The sequence below is a fragment of the Microtus ochrogaster genome, chromosome 4 (genome assembly GCF_000317375.1).
Source record: "Microtus ochrogaster isolate Prairie Vole_2 chromosome 4, MicOch1.0, whole genome shotgun sequence".
Lineage (NCBI taxonomy): Eukaryota > Metazoa > Chordata > Mammalia > Rodentia > Cricetidae > Microtus > Microtus ochrogaster.
The window spans coordinates 91,661,844-91,668,330 of NC_022011.1; positions in this window are offsets into that span (position 1 = coordinate 91,661,844).

Consider the following 6,487-nt stretch of genomic DNA (forward strand, 5'->3'; position numbering starts at 1 on the left):
AGGTCTTGTTGGATTCTGAGTAGTGAAAGAGAGGGAGCAGAGGGAAAAGGTGGGTCTAAGTGGGACTTAATGGGATAAGGGATCAGCAGTTTTCATATATACCTATATGCATTGCTGAGGTCCAGAGAGATTTTACCAAATGCACAGATTTCAGGAACATAAAGAGTCTGAGGATCCAGTTTCTCAACTTCCATACACACTCCTTCCTAAAACGAATCAGTCTGAGAACTCAAGTTAAAACTTTTTTTTTTCCCACCCTTGGATTTGCAGTTACAGTTCTATCGTTTGATGATGTAAAGTTGGATTTCATATTTCTTACAGTTTGGATTTTCCGTTCTTGAAGGCACAGGAGCGAGTGGCTTGGTTGCCAGAGGTGGGTGACACTATTTACCGAAGGTGGAGGAAATTGGAACCTCAGTGTCTCCTCCATCCTTTGAGGCTTTACGAGCACCATGACGTGAGGAGCTTTTTCCCACCATGTGCTTTCCACAGTGATATTGTTCCTTATCACAGGACCGAACACAAGAGAGCAGACAACTTATTGGCCTGAGCCTCAGGAACTATGAGCCAAATAAATCTGTTCTTGCACTATGCAAATTATGGTATTTTTGTCGTCGTGATTTAGAACAATGTACTGATACAATCTATTCCACAGACATCAATCGAAAGAAACCTCATCGTATCAGAATGAAGCGAATGCCTCCAAGTTTCCCAACTTAAGTCTTTCTGAAGGTGAAGTCAGGTGTTGTGATGGGTAAGCTACTGTCAACCTGATGGGTTTAGAAACGCGCAGGAGACAGCTCTGGGCCTGTCTGCGTGGGTCTTTCTAGACAGTTTTAACTGAACAGGGAAGACCTACCCTGAGGATGGGCAGCACCATCCTATAGGCTGCAGTTCCAGACGGAATATGAAAGACAAAGTCAGAAGACGAGCATTTACTCTCATATTGTCTTCCCGACTGCAGCTGCAGCGTGGCCACCACTCCAGGCTCTTGACACCACACCCTCCATGCCACAAATTGTCACAGAAACAACAACAAAAAAGTAACCAAGAAAGGGGTTTTCTAATTATTTGCTTTCAAAACAGTTGAAGGAACTGATAGGTCATTAGGATTTACTTTCCATAATGTGATTGTGATTCTTGGCTTGCAGCCTGAACAGAGGTCAACAGTTAAATTATATTGGCAGTGCCCAAACTTTGCTTCCCATCCGCCCTTTCCTACTCTGTTACTCGCTCTTCTCAGTTGCATAAAAACAAGAAAGTAATAATTTATTCTCCTGTTTTGAAAAAAGTCTCACTGTGTAGACCTGGCTGGCTCGGAGCTGTCAGTTTAGACCAGGCTGGGTTTAACTCCCAGAAAGAGCATTAGCACATGGAGCCCAGCCATGAAATTCAGGTTGCACACTCTCATCCACTATACAGCTTATTAATTGTTACACAAAAGAAATTACAAAACAAAATAAAAGAAGAGCCTCACAGAGTACCAGGAGAGATGCTAAGAAAGAGCTAAGTCGTTAGGAAAACCATAATAAAGATGACATTTATTTGGGCAATCATGTATTGATGCAAATTTAGGAACTTTCTTATCCAAACGAAGAACTTTCATAAACATTTAATGAGTAAATGCTAAAAATTACTTTTACTTTGGAAATTGTTAAATTGTTAAGAAGTATTTACCAGTTTTTTGTTTGTCATGCTATTAAGTGATTATAAATAGTTTGTCTCACTTAAGAAAAGTTGCTATTTCTATCTTGTTTTTATAAAGAATAAAATTATAATGATATCTGTAACAAAGATATGATTTGATTCCAATGGGATTGCAAGGTTGCATCTCCTTTTTTGACTTAAAATGACTTTTACTATATTTTTTAGATCAAAAGTATGAACATAAATATTAACGGCTTTTGTAACATTAGTAAGCTAAATGCTTTTCTGACATTGTTTTGTCTGCAAAAGTGTCTCTTTAACCTCTTTGTAACTTTTTTTTTTTTTTTTTGGTAAAAAGTAAGTTCTGGAAAAAGTATTATTTAACATGTTACATGCTTGCCAAAAAAAAAAAAATCCTGGCTTGGATTTTATCCAGGAAGACATCTGTTTGCTCAAACTAATAATAGCACACCACTAATGATGTGCCAAACAAGTTATTTTAATAGAAATGCTTGGTTTTGAGAGTCTACGTTCGGTTACTCAGCAGAACCCCTGTGTTTCTCATGGTTTCATATGGAGTTTTCACGAGGGAAGCAGGTCGGTCACGGAGCTACTGCGCATTATTGCAGTCAGGGCACCCACTGAGTGCTCTCTCTGACCCTCCGAGAGTAATTGCATTTAAAGAACGAGTGGATCTGTAGCAAATCACTACTTAGCCAGTGGAAGTCGACATGGAAATTGTCCATTGTTTTAATAAAGACAAATACTCATTCAAATGTCTTAAAATCGCCTTAAAATAAAAATTCCACTCAGATTATTTTGGTCTCATTATTTCTCATCCCCAATTTTCTTTTCTTTTTTTTTTTTTTGAATTTTTTTTTTTTTATTGAGAAAAGGAAAAAAAAAGTATCCGCCTCCTCCCAGCCTCCCATTTCCCTCCCCCTCCTCCCACCCTTCTCCCCCTTCCCCAAACTCCTCTCCCCCTCCCTCTCCAGTCCAAAGAGCAGTCAGGGTTCCCTGCCCTGTGGAAAGTCCAAGGTCCGCCCCCCTCCGTCCATGTCTAGGAAGGTGAACAACCAAACTGGCTAGGCTCGCACAAAGCCAGAACATGAAGTAGGGTCAAAACCCCATGCCATTGTCCTTGGCTTCTCATCAGCCCTCATTGTTCGCCATGTTCAGAGAGTCCGGTTTTATCCCATGCTTTCTCAGTCACGGTCCAGCTGGCCTTGGTGAGCTCCCAATAGATCAGCCCCATTGTCTCAGTGGGTGGGTGCGCCTCTCGTGGTCCTGACTTCCTTGCTCATCTTCTCCCTCCTTCTGCTCCTCATTGGGACCTTGGGAGCTCAGAAAACATTTCAAAGTCTCTGGATAAAGCAACAAAGAAAAAAATCTACAAATTGAACATTTAAGAGTTTGGAGATTGGAAAGGGGAGACGAGTTTGGTTGTGTTTAGATTCATTATTGTGTTATTAGCTTTTTTAAGTAAAAACTGAAAACAAGTAAAACAAGAAAACAGATAGTTCCACGTTGCAGAGACAGTCATGTGTCAGCCCATACGGCCATGATCTGATTTCAGTGACTACTTTGTCCATTTCTCAGCGAGCCAACACGGCTTTCATATAAACACTAGAGCAGTGGCTATGCTTCTCTAGAAATAACACTTAGAGTTCGTCCCAGAGTGTCTTGGGTGCCAATGAGGACACATTCTTTACACCCAAAGGGAGATATTCATGTCAGCGAGAGGAAGCAGTGGGATGCCTGCATTACAAGAAATCACTTAGTATTCTACTTTACTTTCTTGATCTATAATATTAATATAAGTAAAGCGGCATAAAAAGGCTCAGAACCTAGAATTAAAATACAGTGTTTTATGCAAGAAGTTTCCATGCAGTAAAATTATGTAAGACCAACATTTGTGAAGGGTTTCTTACTGAAATACGACGGCTATTATGCGCATTAGATCACCGTTTTTGTAGTAATTAGCCATCCTCCACAGGCACATGGGACTCTGGATGCTCTGTACAGAGAGCACAGCCAGGGGACCGTTCTCTGTCCAGCTCTGGCTCCGCACTTCACTGTTGGCCATGGGAAACAGATTTTGGCCGACACAAACACAAGATTATTCCAGGAGCTCTCTGGAGCACCTGGATGTCTTCTAAACTAGCCGGTCTCTGCTGACATGATTTTCCAGAAAGAGGCTACTTTTCTGGGAGGGTCTTTAAGCAAAAGGAGTTTATTCTAGATTCTAAGATAGGGTTTCAAAATCAATACAGGGCGGGTGTCACGGAGAAAGAGGGAGCTGTAACACACTGCTGCTGCTGCTGAACTCAGCAAGAGAAAGCTCGATTGCTGCTTTAGATAATTCTAGTGAGACACCCAATAGGGTGCGCAGGTTTCAGGGGTGCAGTTTTACGACTGTTGGGAAGGTTGTAGTGGGTAACTATGATTAATCAAGACGGGAAGCACTTACAGCATTGGAAACGTTCTCCTCCACATCTCTTTGAGACCAGGCTCCTTCCCCAAACCCACTGTGTTGTCAGAGAACAAGACCTCTAGATTTGCCTTCTCTGAATGCCCTAACTTGCATTATATAGCCAGTAGTCTTCACGTCTGGTTTTGTTTCACATAGCATGGTGTTTTTGAGTATTATACATGCTATTGCATGTACTATTAAGTTTATTTTTGTTTCCTTTTTGCAGAGAATCACCCTTTTAATACTTATAGGATCCTGTAAAGCTGTGTGGCTTCTAACTGGTATTTAATATTTAAATTTATGACATATATACAGAAATGTCTATCAGAGATGTGAGTAGAAATGCCCCAGATGGCACATGAGCTGGCATAAAGCAGATCCTCGGCAAATTTGCTTCTAAACCATGCATTCTTTGTTGAAAGGAGAACTTCTCTACCCTGCACTATTCACAGTAACTGTGATGTCGAGCCATTCTAGATGCACACCCAGAGATGAAAGGTCTAAAACAGATGTCTGCTGCACAATGGGATGCTTATCGGCTGTAAAAGCAAGATCATGTCACCTGCAGCAAAAGTGGGTGCAACAGTCATGATATGTGATATGTTTCTCTCGTATGTGGAGAAGAAGAGAAAGAGGAGGAAGAGGATCAGAGAGAGAGAGAGAAAGAGAAAAGTGCAGAAAGAGGAGAAACACACCTTAAAATGGAGAACAGGAACTTAGGGAAAGGGAAAGGAGCTCAGAGGAGGAGAGAAAATGAAGATGGCAGATGAATAATATCAAGATACACACACAGCACATACATACACACACAACACACATACACACAACAGATACATACATACAACACACACACACACTTAAAATCACAGTGAAATCCATTAATTTGTACAACAAATTACAATAATGAAAAAAGAGATTATCTAAAAGAAACTCAAATCTCTTCACGTTTGGTAATGATTTACTTAGCATTTTAATCTGTACTAAAAGCGACTGTAAAAAAAATAAAAGCGACTGTAAATTATTTTATGTAAGAATAATTTCATTCTTTATTGCTTGCAAAAAATCACCCTGCTGAGGACTTAATTTCTCCATAGCAACCTAAAGCTGGGTAACTTGCACATTTACCCCTTGCTATCAATGCTTGGTAGCTTTTGTGGGCATTCATCTGAGATCAATCTAGTGATCAACGTGTACTAAACTACCTGTCCTGATGGAAATGTTCTTGCTCCTAGTCACTGGGTCAGCCATCTCTTCATCATGAAACACATGGAAGACTCTCTCATTGTCTAAATCTCAGTTTTCTTCAGCCTCACCATCCCTTGCCATTCAGCTCACACCAAAGGTCACACAGCGCTCGCTGGATTATCTCATCACAGAGTTGTGAAATGAAGACGTGTCCTGCCAGCAGTTCCTCGTGGACAGCAAGGCCAGCAGTTTGATAGTGACCACGTGTGCTCAGCAGCTTTCTTTTAAGACGTCAGTAGAGAGAGCCACTCAGAGAAACTCGACTCATAAGACATCTTAACTAGCTGCTGTTCTTCATGATTGCGATCTGTCTCCTGTTCACACGAACAGACAGACAGACGGTAAAAGAAAAATCAGCATGCTAAGAAAAATTTCAAAAGAATTATTATTAGAAAATGTGAGACTCTTTCTGATTTAATACTGGGCCAAAATTATCTGAGGGTCTGTACCTCGAGGCCTGTAGGACAGAAAAACGCCTGGCTCAAGTTTGAGTGAGGATGAGACAGCAAAAATTAGGCAGACGCCCCTTCCAGCCTCTCATTGGATGGAGGTACCCCTACATCACACCATGTCACTTTAGTTATATAAGCTGGCTTTCACAGTAATAAACTGAATTCCTGCTTGACTCGACTCCCTATGGAGTCGTGGGGCTGTGGATGGAGCACCCTGCATTGTGGGGCTGTGGGAATGGGCAGATAGCGCACTCACTTTTCCCTGGGGAGTAAGGAGGCCTAGCAATGACTAGGAGAATATGGAGGCTCGTTTAGAATACATTCTAAACTGTGACTTGTAAATGAAGCCATCAATGTTTTCTCTGTAGATTCTACATGCATTCTCGTGCTGTGGACAAAGTAGGACGCTGTGTCTAGAGAAGCCTGGCCTCTCTTAACAAATGGACAAACGCTACTGCACTACCTACCTAACCTGCTTGGTAGATGCTGTTAGATTAGAAAGAGCCTGTCCAAGGGAAACCCTACCTTAAAAGCTCAGCTTTGTTCCTGGGCATTCATTTGATTTGTTGACTGCGTTCACTTGATTCTCCGACATCAGACTTACTTATGGAGAGCTTCAAGGAGGATCACAGTGGTTTTCTGAAACCACTATTTGTGTGTGCGTGTTCTA